Genomic DNA, 25,534 nt, shown 5'->3' with positions numbered 1-25,534 from the left:
TCTCTCTGCCCCTCCCCCGTTCATGCTCTGTCTCTCTCTGTCCCAAAAATAAATAAAAAACGTTGAAAAGAAAAAAAAAAAAAAAAAAGAAAGGTGGAGCATTGAGAAACTGCCTGGAAGGGCCAACTCCAGACTGGAAACAACACAGATACCAACAAGCCACAGCCGTAACAACTATTGGTTTCACAGCCAATACCCCATTTCCTAGATTCACATTCCCAAGAAGGCAAATGGCATGCCCTTGCCCCAGCCTGAAATCATAATCTCAGGATTACTCACTGGAGCACATCAACAGAAAACTCAAGGCTTCCAATCAGGGTCATGCATGTAGACAGAGTAGAAGCCAAAGTGCACCTACATTTTATTTCTGCTTTCTGGAATCTTCCTGTGGAGCATCCAGTTGGAAAAGTCTAAATCAAGGAATGCTGGGAAATGAAGGCTTTACTGTCATAGCCTGCACTATAAAATGAAGGTGGCAGGGAAGTTAGCTCTCCTTGCCCAGTTTAGATCCACTTGAAACAGAGAAGTCTGTAGTGAATAAAGGAGCTCTGGTTGGCTTCTCTTGTTCCCCTGCCCATCCTCCACAGCTTCCTCCCCATATAGGTCTCTGAGGCATGAAGAATTTAACCCAGAAAGATGTTGCGGTTTAGTGGCTGAGCCTGGGACATTCTCCCAGGGGGAGCTTCTAACTGTAGCTCCCACGATACGAGCAGTGTTTCCTTTTTATATGGCTGCTTTCAACTCTCCTCCTATTCCTGGTCTTACTGCTATTTATTCCTCTTTTGGGTCATTTGGCTCATCCTGGGAGTTATCCTAGATGGAATCTCTTTCACAATGATTCTGTGAAACTATATACCATTTTTTATTATTTCCCGTACTACCACAGACCTAAACAAGAAGGGACACCTGTCCACGTCCCTTAGTGTTCCTCTTATATCACATCTTACTTGGGTTTAGGTAGAAAGACACACAGCCCTTCTCTTCCCCATGAGGGAACAGTGTGCAAACAGGGTACTCCACACCAACGCTTTTTGGTGTACTTCCCTCTAATTTTGAGTGCCAATATAAGCCAGATGTGGATATTCTCAAAACCTGGCAGAATCAGGTTTGCAATTGCTCTAAACTGATATCCAGGATTTAACGTATAGTAGCCTGACCAAATGATGATGCAGAAAAGTCCATGTTAACAGAAGAATTTATTACCTATATTTCCTAAGACAAGGGGACACATCATGCCACATAGAGCCATAGGGGAAACATCAGGATGGTTAGAAGGCTAAAGACCAGAGTGAGGGGAAAATCTAAGCCTGGCTTAGATGCCTGGCTATTTATCTATTCTCTTGACTCTTTGAGCTACACCTTATCTTTCCAAGAAGTTTTTTTCGTTTTTAACCCAAGTTGGTCAGAGTCCATTTCTGTTGCTCTCTACCGGATAAAAATGATATCTAGTGTTAATGTTACACAGAAGAAAAGGGGAAAGCGTTTTGAATAGTAATTCTGCACTGTTGATTTCACAGTCAAGTTGTGTTTGTGTTTCCATGACATATTGGATGCTAAGAATCACAGATCGATAATATCTTCATAAAGTATAATACTTCATTTTGCCTCACTCCAGGAAGAATTCATTTTGTTTGGGAGAAGTCAATGAAAGAAAGATAACTAATAAAAATTCACTGTTTCCTTAGAGTGATTTAGGTTTTTGCTGAATTTGAAATTTTTATGCCAATACTCCATGGGTCACTGATTTAGACAAATTAAAGGCATAAATCATATGAAAGCTGTAATTGCCAGAGTGGCTTGGTTTTCACTTTATATTTATAAAATCTATCTGTTTTGCTCTCTCTTATTGTCTCTGCTTTACCTGATTTTGTTGTTATGCTAAAACAATTTCTTCCTTGAGATATCCACTTATCTAGGTCCTGTGTTACAAACTGTGTTGAATCATAGTTGGGGCATGCTGGGCTTTACCTGTTTGCCAAATAGCAGTAACATCTTTTAAAAGGAGCCAGTATTTCTGCGGTAACATTCGTGATGTTATCAATCCATGGAAAAGTCCTCTGGGAGATATCTGTGTTAATAAGTACCTGGGCAGCCCATTATAATGCAGAATTATTCTTTTAAGAAATCTGTTCCTTACTTAATAATTAATTATAAATAATGGCTACTTTACTCATTTATTGGATATTTATTATATGTTAGAAAAAGACAAAATTAAATTTAGTTTTAATAGTAACCACATACTTCAGGAATTCATCATGCTCAATTAATAGATAAGAAGCTAGAACTTGGGGACTATAAGCAACATGCTTCAGCATCACCCAGAGGCAGAGCCGGGTTTTGAAGCCAGACCTAGATGACTCAAAACTCATTGTTTCCAAAGACTCCAACATTTGGATTTCCATTCACCTCCTAAATGATCCAAAATGTGCTTATCTTCTTTATCCATTCATCAGTTGATGGACATTTAGGCTCTTTCCATAATTTGGCTATTGTTGAAAGCACTGCTATAAACATTGGGGTGGTTTAAATGGAATACTACTTGGCATTGAGAAAGAATGAAATCATTCCATTTGCAGCAATGTGGATGGAAGTGGAAGGCATTATGCTGAGTGAAATAAGTTAGTCAGAGAAGGACAGATACCGTATGTTTTCACTCACCGTGGATCTTGAGAAACTTAACAGAAGTCCATGGGGGAAGGGAAGGGGAAAAAATGGTTACAGGGATGGAGGGAGGCAAACCACAAGAGACTCTTGAATACAGAGAACAAACTGAGGGTGGATGGGGGGGTGGGGGAGAGGGGAAAGTGGAGGAAGGCACTTGTTGGGATGAGCACTGGGTGTTGCATGTAAGCCAATTTGACAATGAATTATATTTTAAAATGTGCTTATCTTTATTTTTTACACTTTCAACAAAATGAAAGCCCAAATCTTTGCCTGAGGTATCATAGAAAACTCAGAAATCTCACTTGGATATTAACTTCCTTGAAACCCTTGGCCATCTAAGCAACGTCAGAGTGGTTGTTTGGGTGTTTACTTGGGATGGTATAGAATCTTTGTTAAGTCAGTAAATAAGGGGGGGTTTGAATAACCCCTCTGAGAACAACTCTCATGAAGCTATGCTTTCCAAGCATCTGCGGAGTTGAACCATGGGTCCACTCACACTCGCCTATAAGACAGCAGGTGGAAGATTCCAATAAATGGGACTGATCCTTTCCTTGGCTAAATCATACTATTCATCTTACAGAAGGAAAGCAAATAAAGTTGAAGTGGTAGAACTTGACACCTGACAAAAATCTCAATACAGCCTGTTCTTCCATTTTCCGTATTAGGAGATTAATTCGTCATCAATGAAACACATTCTTCTTAGCATTTTACGATGGCTGCCTTTCTACTTGTGTCTGCACATTTGTGAATTTATATGTGACACAATGTAGCATGGTGATAAAATACAGGCTCTAAAATCAGAACACTTGGGCTCAAATCTTGGCTCTGTCAGCGACTAGAACATTTCATCTGACTGCTCTGTTCCTCAATTTCTTTGTACAAAGGAAGTCATAGTTTCTACTTGATTTCACAAAGGTTTTGAGGATTAAATGGGGTAATACTCACAAAGCACTTATAAAAGTTTCTAAATTATTATGTGTTTGATAAATGTAAGATATGACCTTCATTTTGTATTTCATTCAAGTGTGTGTCTCGAATTGTTAAGGGCATATTTGATACTGAAATAAGGGCCCTCAAAAGTGACTTCCCAAAAGAATCACTATATGCACATGGCTCTAATGGCCCTGCCATTGGGCTAAATATACCAGTTAGCGTATGCTAACTTTTACTACTATACAAAACCACCCTAAAATCTCATTGGCTTGCAAAGTTTTATTTCTGGATCGAGTTTCACAAGTGTGTCATCTAAAGCTAGGCTGAATGTCATCACATGCATGCCTCCTCTTTGAAGGAGCAGTCCTTCGTGCCACGTCTTGGCTGGCCTCATGACAGAGGGGGAAAGGGAGCAATGAAAAACCACCAAAGACTCTTAAACTTCCTACTCGAAAGTGATGTGTATCACTTTTACTTGCCAAAGCAAGTCACCATGGCTAGCCTAACTTCAAAGGATCAAGGAAAATCAATCATCCCACATGGAAAAGAAGAAAACAATTTGAAGCCTACTATGGCTACCATAGCAAACCTAACTAGTATTTGCTGAGCAACTCCTATATGTCAAGCATTGCTCTACATACTCTGAGACACATTATAGATATGTAATATCCTACAATTCAATAATATCTGGATATATCTTCACAAAAGGCCTGTAACACAGTTCTTTTGTTCTTTCACTATAAATGAAGAAATCTACACACAGAAAATTTTGATATATTCAGCCACAATTTTTGCATTCAGGTCGGTGATAAGCTTTGCATTGCACCTTACTGTGGAGGTACAATAATGACCAGGAAAGTCATGACCTTTACCTGCAGGGAGCCTGAGATTTGCAGAGGAGACTAGTTAACACGTAATTATTTGAATGCAATTGTGAGAAGTGTTCAAAGAAGAGACACAGGATGCTATGAGAATAAATGCAGAGCGGTTTCAAGCAGAGTTTCTTAGAGAAAACCATCTTTAAGTTGAAATATGCCAGATGAGTAGAAGGTAGCAGGATGAACGTATGGGTGGACTTGAAGTGAAAAAGGTCCAAGGAGGGAAAGGACAGCCCTGACTTCATAGCAGCATAGTTACATGACCAATGGGACTATGTCAGAATCAGGGGAAGGACTCAGGTGCTTTCAAAGGAAGTAAAGGAGAAGTCATTTAGCCTAGAAGTTAGAAGTACAGGCTTTCAACCCATATTATCCAGCTTCAATCCTGGTTTTCTCACTTACTATCCAAATAAAATAAGGCAATTTGACCCCTTGTTGTCTAAGATTCGTTACAAAATGGGACTAGAAACGATAATGACTTTCAAATTGTGCCAAATTAATTAATTTTTGTAAAGCACTTAAAGTACAGTGCCTAGTGCTGAATTATTGTTCCGTAAATTTTAGCTTTTCTTAGTATTGTTATTAAAATGCACAGAACAGGAAACACAGTGGCATATCTATTGATATGCCTGGACACCTGATTCAGGTGTTGAGGTGGGCAATTAGGACAATGAGCAAAATGACAGTAACTATCAAGAATTTAGGTAGTACTGTGACAGAGTAGGACACAAGAGAGGTGTGGTTTCCCTGTTTTTCCATTGCCCCCCATGGAAGTGTAATGGGCAAGGGGCAGGGGTGGGCAATGCACATAGATGGGGGATTCCTCTCATGGCTGAGGAGCCCTGAACAAGTCTCCTGAGTTCTCATGGGCCCATGGACCAGAAGAGGAAGATGCAGGGAAAAAAACGGGTCTGTGGGGAAAGGTACCAGGTCAAAATAGGGAAAAATGCCTCAGCCATGACCCCTGATTAGGAGGTCTCATCAGAGAGGTCTGGGACAGGAATGCAAATTGCAATGCACTCCCCGTGCGTCCAGTCTGGTGTGGGGAGGGCAGCTACCCCTGATCAGACCTGCTGGGGAAAGTCTGGGAATTGCCTGTGGTTGGGTCTCAAAGATCACAGAGAGAATTTTAACCTGGAACCAGATTCCTCAACATTCTATTAGAGCTGTAAATTGTTTTGGCTTAAATTGTCCCTATGAAGTTTCCCAGCTGCTGATCACCCTGTAATTGGAGTAGGAATTGCAGCAGGTTCCCTGGATGGGTCTCTGGTTTCCAGTCTCGCTTGTCTGCTTTGTTTGTTTTCGATAACCTTCTACCTCATCTCCGTGGATTTGGAGACCGACTTTCCAATTGGTGGAAGTGATTGCCAACAGCCTAGCACCTTGCTCAGTGCCACTCGAGATGAATTTCCCAAGGAAATCCTCCTCCTCCTGGGTGAGGCGTCAGGCCCATTAGAGGACAAATCCTGCATCTTGTTTCAATAAAACAATTAAAAGGCTGATGTGACAGAAGTGAGTTTAAATGGAGGCTCAGGATGAGGCTGGAGAACAGAAAGGGACCAGGTCAAAGTGCAAGTGAATTGACCAAGGTCATACAACCGAATCACTAGGGAGTCAGAACTTGAAGCCGTGTGTGTCTGGTTCCAGAGCCCTGCTGAATACACTGAGTCAGACACACACCATCATTTATGCACGACGATGGTTGAGGAAAACTTCTGGTTTTTCTGCAAAGTTGTACCTGGAGCAAAGGGAGAATGTGGTGCTGTTAAACATAGTTCGTTGTCAAAAACAGAAGAAATTTTTGCATGATCCTAGATTCAGATTTTAATCTTTTGGTCCTGACAAGAGGGATTGAAGCTCACCGGGCTATGAAGCTGCTGGGAAGTGACGGACCAGATGAACAACCTGACTCCAATAGTCTATCAGTGCAGATATGGCTAATACCCTCTCCAGCAGTTAGCTTTTCCATGCAACATAATGAGGGAAAAAGTAAATCTGAGTCAATGATACATCTGCTCATAAACTTCCATTTGTTAAATATGAAGCAAAATTCTGACAGCCATAAAACAGGGTGAACAGTTGTGTGTTTGTATTAAAATATCATTGAGATAAGCAATAACCAGCTATCCGAGCAAAGGAACATCTGTGATATTATCACGCTATTTCTGGCTGAGTCATCTCATGCTGGGAGAAAACACAGGGAAATGGAGATATCACTTGTGGTGTTCTTAATTGAGTTAAGAAAGGGCTCTGTTTTTTATCTTCCCAGGGCAGGTCCTGGAAATTCAACAAGTAGCATTTAAAAATAAATTTTTAGCTGATTGTTACAGCTCACTGCAAACCAGTCCTTGCAACCTACTTTAAAAAAAAAAAAAAGGCTGCCATGATAATTCCTGGAATAAAATGTAAGCACTAAAAGTTTTATAATTAATGAATCTAACTTTTTAGTGGTTGGAAGGACTTTTTTGTTTGACCTCTACAGAGAAGAACAACAGTACATCAGAAACATTCAAAAATGCTATTTTCCAGGGGCCCCTGGGTGGCTCAGTTGCTTAAGGGTCCAACTCTTGATTTTGGCTCAGGTCATGATCTCACAGTTTGTGGGGTCAAGCCCCATGTCAGGCTCTGTGCTGACAGCATGGAGCTGCTTGGAATTCTCTCTCACCTTCTGTCTCTACCCTCCCCCACTCATGCTCGCTCTCTTTCTCTCTCAAAATAAATAGACTTTAAAAAATGCTGTTTTCCGCCTTTTTGCCATGAGAAACCCTAAGTAGTAGGCAAAAACCCTTCTCTACCAGGGAGTAATAAGGTGCTTAGTAATTTATTAACTAAACCCCTTGAATAGGGATGAGATAAAAAAAGACAGTTATTATCCCAAATTATATTCTACAGAAGAGTAATGAATTCATGGAATCAAGATTTTATACTGTTGGAGGAAGCCTTAGAAGTAACTGAACATTGGATTTATGGGCTTGAGCAAATTATTTAATAATTATGAGCTTTATTTATCTACAAAACAGGGAGTCTTCTAGAGTTCTTGCATACACTAAATCAGATAACATATCTAAATTGCTAGGACACAACACTCTACTCCTAGCAGATACAGTAAATAGTTTTTCATATCACCTTGAGTCCACAGAGCCTGTTGACTATAGTGAGCTATTTCTGCAAGTATAGTAAAAAGAGAAAGAAAGTCAAAGAAATCTAGATCTTGGAACACTGTCAGTTTTTCCAGGTCAATCTACCAAGCCCATAAGAAGTATATGCCTCTAAGGATTACCACTACACCTAAAAAGTCTACTGTTTGTTTGTTTGTTTGCTTGCTTGTTTGTTTGTTTAAGAGAGAAAGCATGATGGGGGGGAGGGGCAAGGGGACAGGGAGAAAGAGAATCTTAAGCAGGCTCCAAGCCCAAGGAGGAACCGGACTCAGGGTTCAATCAAACATGAGGCTCAGTCTCACAAGTGAACGAGATTGTGACTTGAGCAGAAATCAAGAGTCAGATACTTAACCGACTGAGCCACCTAGGTACCCCAAGAAGTCTATAATTTAAATCATAACTTATTCAAGGAGACCTTTTCCAACCCAAGTAATGCAAGGAACAAAGCAAACTTAGCCTGAGGATTAACTGAGTGCAAAAGACTAACTAGACTAATCAGATAATCCTGCCACCTAACTTTCTACGTGGTAGAGAGGAACAGGTATGTTACCATCGTTGCTGACAAGGTAAATTTTGCCGATTGATTTCGGTACAGCCATGCTTTGTATTCAGAAGATCTGATTCACACATGTCCTCAGCTTCCCCAGATGCCCACTGAAAGCCAAGAACCCACAGCCCGCCAAGTCATTTATACAGACAAATTCAGACTCAGACATGAAGATACCTCATGGACTAAATTTTAAAGACAATGATCTCTGTGTACCTCCGTTACATATGTAGATCCCTTTGAAAATTACCTTCAAAGAGCCAAATACAAACAGCTGGTGACTTGAAACAGAAATTTACTTTGAAGTAGTACAAACTAGAGTCATTATCTTAAATTTGTGTTCTTTAATAATATAAGCTGTAACGTGGTACAGTACCTTTTATCTAGGCTTTATTGATCGGGCAGCACATTACAAGTATAAAAAATTAAATAACTCATTAGAAATACTGAAAGCTTAGAAGGGTTGCTGTACTTCTAATGCATGGCTTGTATTTAAATATAACTAACTACCTGTAGAGAGATATAATAAATTTATACCTTCCTTCCAAATGCTCAGTCCCTTTACCAGCAAATGGACTTTCACAACATTTCTATGAGGTCTGAATGCGCTGGTGTTTCACCTTCATTTTCTATTTGTGTACTATGGCAACAGTTACTTCCAGGTGTGAACCGTATTCATTGGATCACTGGCTGGCACTCCTCGTGCGGCTGACATCCCTCTTTGCCACCCAGTTGATGGCTCCTTACTATACATGTTATCTAAAATTATTCCAGGCTTGGGGCGCCTGGGTGGCTCTGTCAGTTAAGCATCCGACTCTTGATTTTGGCTCAGGTCATGATTTCATGGTTTGTGAATTCAAGCCCCGTGGTGGGCTCTCTGCTGACAGAGGCCTGCTTGGGATTCTCTCTCTCTCTCTCTCTCTCTCTCTCTCTCTCTCTCTCTCTCTCTCTGCCTTTCCTCTGCTCACACGCATTCTCTCTCAAAAATAAATAAATTGATTTAATAAGATAAAAGTATCCTGGGCTTTTGTTGCCCATGTTTTTTCCTATAAACCCTTGCTTTGAAATGGACATCATCTACGTTCTTGCTTTGCATGAATTCTTGTAGGTATTGACTTCAGCAAACCCATGGGAGATGCCCACCAGTCCTTCAAGTTATGAGTCCCATACACATCAGAGGTCTCCCATGGAAAAATCTCAGAACCATATGACCCTATTGATGCAGCGAATGAATATCAAGAGTTGGTTAAAATGAATCTGCACGTGAAAACCTAAACTCCCTTTAAAATATCATAGAACTCCTACCTTCCAGCATTTGCAACACCATAGAAGGTATTTATAGTCAGTTACTGGTAACCAGAAAAATTCCGAGGAAATTAAGAGAAATATCACCATCATAGATCCCATAAAAACTGATGGTTTGGTTTTGAACTGTTACTTTGGATTTTTGTTTCTTTAAATACATTATTTAACATGGTACAAGCATCTATTTGTCATCCTTAATTATGATTTACATTAGTGTTTATATTGATTGATTTTTGATTGGCTCTGAACTCTTTGTCCAGAAACAAAAAATTAATTTCCATGAGAATTGCCATGGGTTACGTTCTGTGGTGTTTAAAATGTGCTCTTTAAAAATGCATGCTTCTACAATGACTGGGGCAACAATCATTTTTAACTACATCTAACCTCTAGTTATTGGGTTATGCTAGTAAAATAATACAAGGTTTACATGTAATTGCCAAGTGGTGTTAATATTTTACAAAGTCTGATTTTCCCAACAATTAAATTTTTAATCTAGGTTGCCTCAAATGTTTGAATTTATATTTACACTGAATGAAAAGGAACTTGGACTAATGTTCCATTTCTCACATACGATTTAGAATTCTCTGGAGGTGCTTATTATAAATCATGGACTTGCCTCCGGGCCTAATGAACCAGACACCACAAAGGTTATTGTGGTAGGTGAGTCTTTGGCTTTAAAGTTGGAAAATAAAGAAGATGATGATGTCGATGCCCATTTAAAAGTAAACAAATTGAGGCTCAGGAGGTTAAGACACTTGTCCTAAGTCACTTAGCTATTTAGTAGTAGGCCCAGGACATAAACCCATGTGGGTCCAACACCAAAGCCTATACCCTTCCCCACAGTGCTTCAAGGTACATCAAATTCATGTGAAATTTATAAATTTATACAAATTCATATAAAAGATTCACAGAGACTATAGATAAGACAACAAGGAAAAACAGTACGAAAAGGCTGGAAGAACAAAAGGAGAAGTTTTTTCATGAGACTATAAAGAATTCCTATTGGCCCCAAGAGTAGTTTCCTACTGCGTTTTAATGTTTAACTGAGAAGTAAGCTCCATAATGGGAGGCATCTTGAACGTCAAGTTGAGGAAAATGTTGATAAGCAAGACAGTGGTTTCCCACTAAACATGCTATTCTGTCTACTTCTCTGGACACCTTTGGTTCAGACTACCCTCACCTCTCAAATAGACCACAACCATGCTGTGCCCACAGTGTTCTTTCCAAAATGAAAATTTCATGTCATTACTCCCCTTGAAAATCATCTTAACTTCCCATTACCCTCAGAATAATGGAACCTAATATATTTACCCTGGCTTCCACACCCTATTCAAAATCACATCCCACCATACCTTTTTACCCCTCCAGTCTTCACCTCTAATGATGTCTTTTGTCTCCCTCTGTCTTCACTCAGTCTTCCCAATCACCTACTTCACTCTGACCCCAGATACACATATCTTTTGTTTCTTTACAAGGCCATCATTTTTTTCTTCACTTGGCCTTTACATACCCTGGACCCTGCCAGGAACATTTTTATGTCATTTTTACATATTTCACTGTGAACTCTTACTATCCTTTGGGTCTCTGTTTATACACCATCCTCCTCTACCCCAAACCTACCTATCCAGGTACATTTGCATGTTATCTCCCTCACTTATTCTAGCATTTATCTCACGGTGTTCTAAGGCTTCATGTTGGTCTAGAAACCCCTTTAAAGGCAGTATTCCCTTGGGGTAGGTTCAGGCTCTATCTTATTTGCTAGTGAATCCCTAGTGTTTACTATAGTGCCTGCCAGTAATTGCCCAAAAAACATAATTTGTCAAATTGATGAAGAGATGGATGGATAAATGAATTATGTGGGGTGTGGATATGACAGAACAGATGAGAAAGGTAAGAAAGGATAGACAGGAAAAACATAACCAAGCAATTTAGTCACACTGGATAAATCAAAGAAATATATATATATATATATATATATTTTAAATCTATATATAAATCTCTATATAAATCTCTATATAAACATATTTATATATTTTTATTTATATATTGTAATATATATAAATAATATATATTTTTTATATATGCATATATATACATAAGCATATTTTTTTCTTTTACATTTATTTATTTTGAGAGAGAGACCATGCACATGGGAGTGGGGGAGGGGCAGAGAGAGAGGGTAAGAGAGAATCCCAAGCAGGCTCCACACTGTCAGTGTGGACCCCGACGTGAAGCTCAATCTCACCAACTGTGAGATCATGACCTGAGCCAAAATCAAGAGTCAGAGGCCTAATCGACTGAGATAAGGCACTCCAGAAAAACGTGTTTAATACCACCAGGCACCCCAGAATAATATATTCAATACCACCATGTATTTTCCCATTTTCAAAGGGAAAAAAATCTTTTCTTCAAGTTGTCTTGAAGGATAACAGGATGTCTACGAAGTCTGGAAACAAAGATAATATTTTATTTCCTATAATTTGAAGAGGTCTTTGATGATATATAATAATAGTGACATATTTGCCTACATTTCGAGATTTTGTGGACACCTACAGATGTAAGTATCATGCAAATAACTTTTACAATCCCTACTGCCCCAATTTCCATCTGATGTGGAGACAATTGCAGCCCTTCCGGTCATAAAAGGGGGAATTAGTAGATAGTAACAAGTTGATCTGGAATGTCTCATCGATCTAGAGCACATCACCTATGGGATGGATGGCCTCCTCTGTCAATGAGCTCTGTCCACCTCCAGCCACTAGGGAGATGCTGTGACAGGTTGATGGAGCACACTGGTCCAGAGGATGGTCTTTTGTGTCATATAGACCTAGATTCAAAGCTCTGCTGGGCTTTGGAACATCCCAGACCTAAGTTTCTCACACACAACCTTCCATACCCAAATAACATTTTTGCAGCACCTCTGTACTAAGAAGGAGACTCATTTCCGGAAGTTGTGGCCACTACCGAAAAGGTCATCAGCAAGTAACAATGTCCCCCAAAGCCTCCTCTTGCTTTTTAAAAGGCATATTTAGAAGGAAACTCTATGTTACTCTTGGGTGAAGGAATAATATGGAAGAAACAACCTGAATAAACAGTCTTGCCTACCTAGAAACCAGCACAGCTGTTGATCATTAAGGAATTAGCCAAAAAAAAAAAAAAAAAAAAAAGAAAGAAAAAGAAAGAAATTTACAACAGAGAAGGGGAACATGTTTCCCTTGAAGACAGGCATTTCTGTGTAAATGTCACATCTTCAATATAACCATCTAAAATTATATACAAGTCTCTGTTAACTATAGTTATCTAGAAAGGAGAACCATTTTCTCATTAGCTTCATGTACTCTCAACGTTTGTTACTTATATAATGTATTACTATGATTTAAAACAAATAGAAAGCACTATGGCGAATTGTTGTGTAAAAGTAGCCTATTCTTAGTACTTTTGTTCCAGGCCTGGAAACCTTTCCAGAGTGTCTTATTTTTTGTATTTTAGTGGCAGAATAATCACTTCGGGACATAATGCTGTATATTAGTTCCTTTAAAAATAACATTTCTCTATCAAATATTAAATTCTTCAGCTTTTCATTAATTTTTAGAATATTTCAGGATGGCAGGTTATATTTCTTGTCAAAGGAAAATCACTCTTGGCATCTTCTGCAGTTAGAGCAAGAAACATATTCCTCTTCAAATTGCCTTTTTTATTTTTTTATTGTTGTGTTACAGCACAACCAAGAGTGTGTAGCATACAAATGATAGGTGGTAAAGATATTGTGGGTTTGCATGCATAATAAATGTGGTTTCATTTCAGGAGTTGGCGAGCATTTCATAACGCAAGAGTGGAAAATGGGACAATTTGAATATTTTGGGAGGCTTCAATATATACTCACGGTGCATGCATATACATATTTACATATAATTTTCAACATTCTTATTTATAAGCAAATAGCCAAACAGGCAATTATTTGCATGTGGGCCAATATGACACAGTCAATGGTTTGGAAAATATAGGCTAGCTAACTAACTCATTATTGTAAATAGAAAGTGCAAGTAAGGTATATCAGCTCTTTGAAACATAAGCCACTGAAAACAGAGTTGCTTCCCTTAGAATCAAATGTAGGAGGTATGTTTAGATAGAAGTCCTCTCCTTTTCGTGATATTTAAGAAAACATGGAATTGTGAAGCGTCTTAGAAAATCCCTTTTAGAGTAAAATGTGGACCAGTCCCTTTCTACAGCAGCAGCCAGCAAATCAAAACCAATCTATTCCCTGTGATTTTACGTTTTAATTCCTAGGAATATTATATGAGCTGGGCCCCGGCTTCTAATGCACTTAGTCACCTGAGTCACAAATAGTAATACCCGCAGAGAGTGGTAAAATAAACCTAATGAGCCCTTACATTAGTGTCAGAGTCTCTGTTGAAGTCACGCATCTGAAATTACTCAAACGAAGTAGAAAGAGGAGACACACAGGACACGACAGGTTGTTGCGGCGAGCGAAGGTGTCGTCTGGGCGCGAGGATGCGGCCAGCGCTCCATCAATGCCCACCCTGCTAAAACACTGAACGAAAATGACTGATCTACAATTTGCATTCTCTTTTCAGTCCATCAGCAGAACATTATTAAAACCAGTCAGCCAAAACCCATTAGAACAGCACTCACGTAGGAAACAATGCCCAGGTCTGCTTGTTCTCCATTTTTATGCACTGCTACAGGACTATAAATATTCATCGTAATGTAACTGAAAATTATTGAAGTGAGAAAAAAGAGAAACAGGGAAGCCATTTGCTTCAATTCATAAACAGCATCTGTTGGGAAGTTATTCATAGATTGCTTCAGGGCCTGCTGAGCAGCAAGCCCACGGAAAAGGATGCCATTGCAAGCAAATTGGCGCAAACTGCATGGAGACGCTATTACACATGATTCACTGACAGCCAGGGAGAATGATCAGGCACTGGGTTGTTTTATGTGTTCTTTTATCACTGGGACACAGAACTACCCTCCAGCCAAAGTCTCACACAGTTCAAATTAGAAGAACAACCTTCTAAGTGTATTAAGGCCTAACCAGTAGCTAGAGAAAGTTAGAATAACCAGCCAGACTCCAGGTGATAGAGCTTGTTCGTCTGCCCACACCTTAGGCACCCTCACATCCTGCCCGTACAACCTGGCAGATGTGAATGTCCTGGTAATACTGTGTCCATCAGAAATTAAACATTCGAGGAAAAAGTTTCTAGAAGGTTGAAACGAAATTTCTGGCTGGGATGTCCTGAAGGAAATGTAACGGAACGCTCACTACTGACCAAACCAAGGTTAAGAAGAAAAATTGGAAAGGAATGCTTGCCGACCTGGCGTTAGTGGTGAAGTTGTATTTCATCAAAAACTGTATTTACGGCTTCCTAGTCAAAGCACCAGATTCAGTGCAGAGAAAATAAACACAGCAAGAGCTTTCAGAGGCGAAGTGATCGTGAATAAAATGGGTGGGTTGATTTAGTAAGTGTTTATGCTTGTATATTGATTTATGTTTTTGTGGTAAAAAGGCATCTTCAAGACTCAGAAAGAAATATGTATTTCAGATTTGGGGTGGGTTTTTGTTTTTTTTTTTTTTTTGGCAATGTTGAATGTCATCCATTTCAGGCTGAGCCCACTGATCAATCTTAATATCACTAAAGGAGAGAGAACCAGACACGATGTGTCCCCTAAAAGGAGGCAATGAGAAAAAGTTCCACCCTTCCCCATGAAAGACCCTGTGGTTGCATGTAGTCTCCCCTCCCCCCCAGAGAGAGAGAGAGAGAGAGAGAGAGAGAGAGAAACCTAAATCAGATCAAGCACTTAGATCCAATTATGCTCTATAGAAAAAAGACAGGGGACAGGAGAACACATTACCAACACTATAGAAGTAAAATCAGCAAAATTCAGACTGTGGAAAACTTAAGACTTAAGTGACCTGGTTTCCCCCACAAATAAGTTGCAAAGAAAATAAAGAAGGTGGGGAGACGAAGAGAGAACCTATAGCTTAAGAGAGATTTAAGAGATGTATCAACTAAATACAATTGTCTGGATCCTGATTTGGATAGGCTCTGTATACCCTCCCCCTCCCCCCAAAAATCTCTATGTACTCAGGCAAATTTGAATCTTGGTGGTTAGTTGATAGTTTTAAGGAATTATTCTTGTGTGTTTTTTTTTGTTTTTGTTTTTGTTTTTTTTTGTATTGTGGTTGCATTTTTAAAGAGTTTGCATCTTTTAGAGACACATTTGAAGAACGGGCTTCAAAATAACCCATCTGGGGATGGAAGGAGCAGGTGGGATCCAGATAAAACAAGAATTTGCATGGTTTGATAATTACTGAAGCCAGGTATTGGGAACATGGGAGTCAGTTAACAAATTCTCACTTCTCTTGAAAATGTTTTATCAAAAGTTCTTATAACCTCATAGTTATCTTATCCACTATTTTGCCTAAATTGGCTTACACTGGCTCATGAAGAGTTGATTGTTAAATTTTCAGAAATTTTACCAGCCTGTTGTTAAACCATCAGTGGCTAGAAATCAGCCAGAGTGGATGTGTTTCCACTATGGAATTTAACCGTACTGTAATTAAGGCTCCCCTCCGCCTCCCCGCACCCCACCCCCACCCCTGCCCACCACCCAAAGAATTGATTGTAAAATATTAATCAGCACACCACTGGTCATGACCCCAAAGCCCAATGCACAAAACTCTATATACAAGTTGGATATTTTGTCAATTAGTACAAGACTCTGCCTTTTCAGCTTAGGTCTCTCTCTGTTCTCCCTTCTCATGTTTTGTTGCCTCAGATCCCAAGGTGTGGCAATCCATGGGCCCACCCTGGAACATTCCACCTGGGCTTCAATCATTCCTTCCTGTGGTAAGTCTTTACTATTTCTCCTTCTATCAAAATGTATCCAGGGTGTGGCCCTTTTCTCTTAGGACTAATCTGACAGAGAACAGTGCTCGGATGATGAGGTTAACAGATTCTGAATAAGAAGGAGGAAGCCTGAATACTTCAGAAATAATTTTCTCTGGAAATTTCTGACCTTTTGACAGCCTTCATATTCTTGGGTAATTCTATACCTCCAAAACACCTTTATACAAATTGGTTCATTTACTTATAAATATTCCTGGTATTTTTTAAGTGACTGCTTATTATATAGAAGACGAACCCTCATTAGAACATTGTCTCATTAAATCCTCAGAATAAAAATATGAGCTAACACAGAAGCTAGAATTTTGTTCCTCTGACAAGTAAGGGCATAAATAATAATAATAATAATAATAATCATGGAAGTCAAGTGTCTTATCTAAGGTCACCTGGCTAGTTAGAGACAAACTCAAGACGAAACCTAAGAGTATTTCCTATCATGAATCAAGAATCTTTCCACAAACCACCAACCCACCAAAGCACCCAACCCATTGTTTGGGTGAACAAGCAGATTTTCCTGCCCTCTCCAAAGGCAGGTTTGTGTTAACTATGTGGACGACAAAGAAAAGGAATCCAAAAGGCATTTTTTTTTTCTTTTTCACATACATGAGCGTGAAGGCTACTAGTTATTTAAGTCTAATCTAGAAGCATTTATTAAGAGGCTGCAAGAGAATGGAACACCCGCTACATGGTACCAAAAACAAAAACATCCTACATTAAAAAAAAAAAAAAAAAAAAGGGACCGGCGGCTCCCTCAATTTGTAGTTAGCCTGTATTGCCAAAAGGGTGTGTTTTGTTTGAAATACTGTGATTTGCAAAATTATGTGTTTGTCATTACTGGTTTCTTCCTGCATTTCAACAGAAGCCATGTCAACATTGCCCAGAACTATTTAGGAGGCTAGGCTGTTGTCCCATTAACATCTAAATTTACTGCATTTGTGTCCTTTTCAAACGAGATGAGTAAGACAAACAACCCCATCAACTCTTGTGGTTTCCTTCTGCTTTTCTATGACTATTAATTGTAACTCAAATCCTGCAAATGAGAAAATGGCTGAGCATGGGGAGGGGTGGGACGTACAAAATGTGATCTCCTCACTAACACTGAATAAAGACATATTCTGTCCCTGTGTGTTCTTGGCAGAAATTTGAGGAGAAATTAACTGCTCCTAATTGCTCATCAATTCCATTATCTCTTTTTATTTGTGCATTTGTCTCTTATTGACCAACTGCTATATGCCAGGGGCTGTGTAAGAACTTGGGATATGATAGTGAAAGTCCTTGGTCCCAAGTTGCTCACTGGGTTGTGAAAAATAGACATATAAGTAAAGGCACAAGGACATTAGAGCATTCAGAGTGCTAAACATTGAAGAGTTCAATGGGCACACAAAGGGGTAAATGGAGTTTGATGGGCACACCTTTAGCCTGGGGTAAATAGAAATATTCTTAGAGATGGGGGCATCTAAGCCAACATGAGAAATACAAAGAGAGTTGTTCTAATGAATAACTGAACTGGGAGAAGACACTTCAGACAATGGGAACAACATAGGCTGAATTTGGGAAGACCCAACGCTGAGATGCTCTGATGCAGTGAGTCTGAAATGAAACCCAGGACAATGTACTGTTAACAAGCACCCCAAGAAATATTAATGCAAGTGATTAAAAACGTTTAAAGAAAGTCAGAAGCAACATGGTAGTTTGAAACAGTACGCATGTGGTCATCCTAGAAATTTTGGAAAATATGTTCAGGAATCTGCACAGGACCTTTCTTGGCACCATTTATATAACTAAATCAAGTCAAGTTGATTATGTATCTGCTGTGTGTAAGCATGGGAGCATAATGGGGTAGCTCTCAAGGTAGACCAAGGAGAGAGAACTTTCAAATGAGTGGTACACACAAGAAATATACCACAAGAAGTGTAACATTAAAGAAAGGCTTTCTGGGCTGCACGATGCTGAACTAGGGCTTGTGGAAAGGGTACAATACAGAATAAGAGGGCACAAGGTGTTCCTGTAATAGAGATTTGTAATTTCAAAGTCTGCATCGAATCAACGTTTGGCTACTCGCTAGTTGTGACATTCAGCAAGTTGTATGACTTTGTTTCAGTTGCTTCATGTGTAAAATGGAAATGATAATTATTTCAACTTGGCAAGACTAATGTGAAAAACATATGATGTGATCTATCAAGTAAAATATGTATGGGTTCTGGTACATAGTAAGTGCTTAGTAAATATCTACTGAACAAAAAAATGAAAACTAATTGTTATTTCTTTTCTCTCTGTGGCTCTTAACCTCAATAAATATTTTTCTAAGCAATGACCTTATATTTAGCAATAATCTCTAAGAAACCTTATATGTTATTACAGAACCATGGCTCTCTTCAAGGGACTTTATGAGATCATTTGATTCCAGCTCTATATTTTACAGTAGGAGAGTATGGTGAAAAGGATACAGGTTTTGGGATTAGACTACCTAAGTTTGAACTGTAGCTCACTATTTACTAGCTCTGTAACCTTGAACATGTTTCTCAAACTCTTTTAGGCTTGGTTTATACAATAAAACAATGAATGTCTAACTCTTAGGATTATAAAGAAGCCTATGGATTCATTCACTCAAAAATGTGTGAACCGAGTACAGTTGACCCTAAACAATGTAAGGGTTAGGGGTGCTAACACCCCATAGAGCTGAAAATCCATGTATAACTTTTGACTCCCCTAAAACAACTACTAATAGTCTGCCACTGACTACAAGCCCTACTGGTCACATAAACAGTGCATTGACACATAGTTTTTGTTATATGTGTTACATACTGGATTCTTACAATAAAGAGAGAAAAAAGAAAGTGTTATTAAGAAAATCCTAAGGAAGAGAAAATACACTTACTATACTGTATTTATTGAAAAAAAAATCCACATGTGGACCTTCACAGTTCAAACTCATGTTGTTCATGGTTCAACTGTATTTGCCAAATGTGAGAAACTGGTCCAGGATCTGAAAATTAGCAGTGAACAAAAATGAGAGACCCCTACCTTCCTCAACCTTATACATAAAAGATAGCTATGTTATTTCTCTAGAGATATATAATAAGTTTCTATAAACCTGGCTTAAAACAAAATTTATTTTCGCAGCCTGGAGACTAGAACACTGAAGTAAAGGTATCCTAGGATCATGTTCCCACCAAAATCTCTAGAGAAGAATCTTTCCTTGCTTCTTCTAGCTCTGGGAATCGTCGTGTTCCTTGGTTTACAGACCCATCACTCCAATCTCTGCCTCCATTGTCACATGGCATTCTCCTAATGTGTATGAGTCCAAATTTCTCTCATCTTATAAGGACACCAGTCATTAGATTTAGGGCCCATTCTAATCCACTATGACCTTATCTTAACTTTATTACATTTGAAAAGACCCTATTGTAAGATCACATTAACATGTCCCAGGGGTTAGGATTTCAACTGATCTTTTGGGGGGGGGGGGACACAATTCAATCCACAACAGTAGTTAATGAACAACTTGGCCACATAATTTTTGGCAGGCCATCCTAGGATCAAGCTTCCAGGAAGCCCTCAGTAAATGATAGCTAATATGGGGTGACATATTTTGGTCACATTTTTTCAGGTAAGTTCGGTGAATTTTGCATTGTTCATCAAAGATCAGAAAACTAATACAATGGAATTAGAAATCTGATAAAATAAATCCATAGAAGGGTCTCTATAAACAGCAGTGTCTCCCAAAATTGGTAATTCATATGCCTTACGGCTTCTAAAAAATTTTAGGTATTAAGAGGACAATCTTTATTTTTAATAATTATTTATTTAACATGCATTAGAAGAAATATTACTAGCACTTAAAACGCACGATTTCACAAATAACATTTCTTTCAAGGTGTTTTATACAGAGCTGTCATTTAAAACAGTTAGGTGTTTGCCTTTCAGCCAGAATTGCCATCTTGCAATTCGCCAAAATGATCAACACAAAGGGCAAGAGGAGAGGCACCCCTCTGTCCAGGCCTTTTATAAAACATGGAGTTGTTTCTTGGGCCATATTCACAGGAATCTACAGGAAAGATGATACTGTAGACAAAGGAATGGGCACTGTTCAGAAAGGAATGCCCTACACATGTAACCATGGCAAAACTGGAAGAGTCTACACTGTTACCCAGCATGCTTTTGGCATTGTTGTAAACAAACAAGTTAAGGGCAAGATTGTTGCCAAGAGAACTAATGTACATATTGAGCATATTAAGCACTGAAAGAACCAAGACAGCTTTGTGAAATGTGTGACGGAAAATGATCAGAAGAAGAAGGAAGCCAAAGAGAAAGGTACTTGGGTTCGACTGAAGCACCAGCTTGCCCCACCCAGAGAAGCACACTTTGTGAGAACCAATGCCAACGGGTCTGAGCTGCTGCAATCCATTTCCTATGAGCTCATGGCATGGTAGGTGTTAAAATAAATAAAATAGCTCAGAACTGTGAAAATAAACAATTAGGCACTTGAGTGAATCAATTCATTAAAAAAATGACAGAAGAGTTGGTAAGTGGCTGTAGCGAAAAATACTGCAGTGGTACTTGGGTGACTCAAGTTTCAGACATGTCCTACTCCCACATGATGCTTCTTTCTTCATTCTGTCAAACCAACTAGCATCGATGGCTGTATGTCTTCACACGGATCCAATTTGCAGAATGCAAATTTTGGGACTTTCCCAGTTGGGGCATTGGACGTAAAGATGCAGTTTCTATCTTTATGTCACCTGCATTTATTTATTTATTTATTTATTTATTTATTTATTTATTTATTTATTTATCTATCTATCTATCTATTTATTTTTACTTATTTAATATAAATTTATTGTCAAGTTGACTTCCATACAACACCCAGGGCTCATCCCAACAAGGGCCCTCCTCAATGCCCGTCACCCACTTTCCCCTCTCACCCACCCCCCATCAACCCTCAGTTTGTTTTCTGTATTTTAGAGTCTCTTACGGTTTGCCTCCTTCCCTCTCTGTTTGTAATTTTTTTCCTCCTTCCCTTCCCCCATGGGCTTCTGTTAAGTTTTTCAAGAGCCACATATGAGTGCAAACGTATGGTATCTGTCTTTCTCTGACTGACTTATGTTACTTAGCAAAACATCCTCTAACCATCAACACCCAAGAGGAGAAAGCAGGCAACAACCTCTTTGACCTCAGCTGCAGCAGTTTCTTACTGGATACATCTCAAAAGGCAAAGGAATTAAAAGCAAAAAATGAACAAGTGGGATCTCATCAAGAAAAAAAGCTTCTGCACTGCAAAGGAAACCATCAACAAAACTAAAAGGCAACTGACAGAATGGGAAAAGATATTTGCAAATGATATCAGATAAAGGGCTAGTATCCAGCTGCCTTTAAATTGATGATCACTTCTCTCAAATCCACATCTTAAATACGTCTGAAGCTCAGTATCAAAGCTTAATGATTAAACTACAATAATCAAGACCGTGTGGTAATGGCATAAGGATATACAAGTAAATGAAAGGGACAGAATTAGGAATCCAGAAGACCTCCCACATTTATTGTCAAATGACTTTCAACAAGGGTGTCAAGATAATTCAACTGGGAAAGAATAGTCTTTTCAACAAATGGTACTGGGGCAATTGAATGTCCACATGCAAAAGAATGAAGCTGGACATCACTTCATCTCATATACAAAAATTAACTCCTCATATATAAGAAAAGAGTATGTTATCGTGTGTGTGTGTGTGTGTGTTCACACAAATATTTTATTCCATTCTGGAGGTTGTCTTTTTTCTTTCTTGATGGTATCCTGTGCTATGTTTTCTCCCCGCCTTTGGTTGCTTGTGCTTTAGGTATCATACCTAAAGAACCATTGCCTAATACAAGGTCATGAAGATTTACACCTGTGTTTTCCTCCAAGTTTTAATTCTTACATTTAGGTTTTTGATCTGTTTTTAGTGAAATTTTAAATATAGCATTCTCTCCATTTTGATTTATCTCAGAGGCTCTTAATTTCTCAATTTTTTTGAGATATTTATTTTGATGGAAATTTTGAGATAATAGTTTTGATGGATTTTAATAAGCTTGACAGTCTTTTTCTCTGGACACAATGAATATATCACCACACTGTTTCTAGCCTACATGGCTTCTGAGGAGAAATCAGTGATCAACCTTATCAATAATCCCTTTAAATGATGAGTCACTCTTCTCTTGCTGCCTTCAAGATTCTCTGTTTGTGTCTACCTTTCAACAATTTATGTTTTACCTAGGTGTGAATCTCTTTGAGGGTATCCTACTTGGAGTTTATTGAACTTCCTGGTTGTGTACATAAATGTTTTTCATTAAATTTGGAAGTTTTAGCCATTATTTCTTCAGCTACTGTTTCCACTTTCATCACTCCTTGTGGAATTCCCATTGTGTGTATATTAATATACTTGAATGTCCCTTGGGTCTCGAAGGCTCTGTTTACTTTTCTTTCTTCCTTTTCGTTTCTGTTCCCCAGACTGGATAACCCCAGTTGTCCTACCTTTAAATTCAAGGATTCTTTCTTCCACCTGTTCAATTCTTCCACTGAGCCCTTGTAATGAATTTTTAAATTTCAGTTATTGTACTCTTCGAATCCAGAATTTCTATTTGGTTCTTTCTTTATATCCTCTATATCTTTATTGGTAGTCCCTATTTGGTGAGAAGTTGTTGTTCTATTTTCTTTACTTTCACAAGCATGGTTTCCTTCAGTTTTTTGAACTTATTTAAAATAGCCAGTTTAAAATGTTTATCTACTTTGTCTGGCATGTGGGGCTCCTTAGGGAGTTTAATCAATCGCTTCTTTCTTGTGTTTGAACTATACCTTTTTTTTTTTTTTTTTTTTTTTACAAGTGCACTCCTTAATCCCCATCAACAGTTTAACCCCACCCACCTCATCTCTGGTGAATCAGTTTGTTCTCTCTAGTTAAGAGGCATCTTGGCTTGCCCTTCTCCTTTTCCCTTTGTTTGCTTATTTTGTTCCTTAAATTCCACATATGAGTGAAATCGTATGGGTTTTGTCTTTTTCAGACAGAGTGATTTCACTTAGCATAATGCTCTCTGGCTCCACCCATGTTTTTCTAAGTGGCAAAGTTTCATTCTTTTTCATGGCTGAGTAATATTGCACTATATATATACATCTTCTTTATCCATTCATCAGGGGAGCTGGGCTATATTGGAGTTGATGAGCTAGATATTCTTATTTCTTTGCATGTCTCATAATTTTTGTTGAAAACTTGACATTAAAATAATGTATTGTAGAAACTCTGAAAACCATAATCTCCGCCCCCCCCCCCCCAGGACTTGTTATTGTTGCTGGTCATTGTTTATCCAGTAATGTTTCTGAACTAATTCTGTAAAATCTGCATTCTTTTCCTTATTTGGCCATCAGATTTCTGCTTAGTTAGCTTAGTGATTGCTAACTTGGAAACCAAGAGGCATCCTAGTCTTTGCTAGGGACCTCCATGTGCATGTTGGGGCACATTTTAATACTCAGTCAGCCACTTGACTTTACCTTAGTCTTTACTTCATGCTTTGCAAGGAACATCAAGACTGGCCAGAGGTAAGAGGTTAGGACATGTAACTTAGGTCTTTTGTAAGCATTCATGCAGCCCTGGGAATGTGCACAGCCCTACCTATGCGCGTGTCTTCCTAAATTCTCAGAAATATGGGAGAGTTTTCCAAAGCCTTAATAAACTCCTCATTTCCCAGCTCTTTCTATTAATTTTTTTTTTGGAGGGGGGGGTGTAGCCTATTGTTTGCTGCAACCATCATCCAGTGCCTCAGGCAACCACAAAATTAAACAATCACCCCTACAGATTTTTGACAAATATCTCAGGAAAAAGTCTTCACTAAGGCTTTCTTCAGTGGGTGAGCTGTAAGTCAGGTCAAAGAAAGCCAGCTTCATAATTGGGGTCATCCTAGGAACTATCAAACAGGTGAAATAATGCTAATTCTCTAGGAATGTGGCTGTGAGGCAACTCCGACCATATTCTGTCTCCTTATTCTCTCAAGATTGTGGTCTGCTGGTTTTCAGTGTTACTGCGGAGCTGTAGAGAGGGAGATGGGAGGGGAGCAAGTTAAAATATAACAAAGCCCACTCTTCTTAGGAAGATTTACCTGTTTTTCTTCAACGAAAATTCTCCAGATTGCTGCAAGCCTTTGTTAGCTTTTAAAATTTTGAAAAAGTTTATTTGGACAATGCTGTCCAGTTTTCTCACTGCTTTTATAAAGAAAAGAACTTTCAAAAGTCCTTATTCATTTTCAATGACATCCCCTCTTTCCTCTTTCTTTGTCTCTAAGTGCAAGGTTGGCTTCTAACCAGCACTATGCTAAGTCGTTCCTCTTTTTTTTTTTTTTTTTTTTTTTTTAATTCTGCCCCTTCTTTTTACTCTGGAAAATACCAAGTATCATAGTTGGGTAGAGACACCGGTGTCAGATTTGGTAAGTGTTGAGACGATGAGGATCATTGAAGGGTAATGATCCTTGAGGATCATTTTTATTAATTTTGTCCCATCCCAGATGGTGATTACTCCACTTAACCGTGTTGTTATTTACACTAAAATAAAGCACATACATTAAATGACATCCATGTCCTGATGATGAGAAGAATGTACATAATGAGACCATCACAGTTGCTAAAGCTGAGGAATACAGGTTGAGTGCTTCCTTTCCAATCACATCAAGAAACATGGTTCCTCAGACTATCTTTACCTCACCAATAACCCACCTTCCAACTTTTACCCCATTCCCCTTCACCTGGGAGTCATTTTTTCCAAAGAAACAACATTACTGTTATTGTTTTAATCAACTGGTGAATGTTACTAAATACAGGAAATAGTCAAATGTCAAAGCTCCGCTGAGATCTTAATGCTGGACAGTTAGCTAGGTTCACTCACTAGCTAAGTGACTCGTTCTTTCACCTTATCTGACAAAGTTGAATATTATTACCTGTTACGAACCTTTGAGGTCCTCGGTACAAACTCACATTGTGAATTTTGAGTAACAAAGACCAATACTTTTACACAAACTGCAGAGACTTTTACAAACGTTTTCTCGAAAATGAAATAGCCAGTGATTCATAAGCGCAAAAGTAGAATTCACCAGCTGTTTCAT

At 38.7% G+C, this 25,534-nt stretch overlaps 1 pseudogene; it reads left to right on the top strand.

The window, feature by feature from the left end:
* Positions 1-20,367: 20,367 nt before the first annotated feature.
* LOC109279130 (60S ribosomal protein L21-like) lies at positions 20,368-20,847 on the top strand (annotated as a pseudogene).
* Positions 20,848-25,534: the final 4,687 nt, after the last annotated feature.

The sequence above is a fragment of the Panthera pardus genome, unplaced genomic scaffold, assembly GCF_024362965.1.
Source record: "Panthera pardus isolate Hobbes unplaced genomic scaffold, ASM2436296v1 HiC_scaffold_8, whole genome shotgun sequence".
In the NCBI taxonomy this organism is placed as follows: Eukaryota; Metazoa; Chordata; class Mammalia; order Carnivora; family Felidae; genus Panthera; species Panthera pardus.
This window is presented reverse-complemented; position numbering and strand designations above follow the sequence as displayed.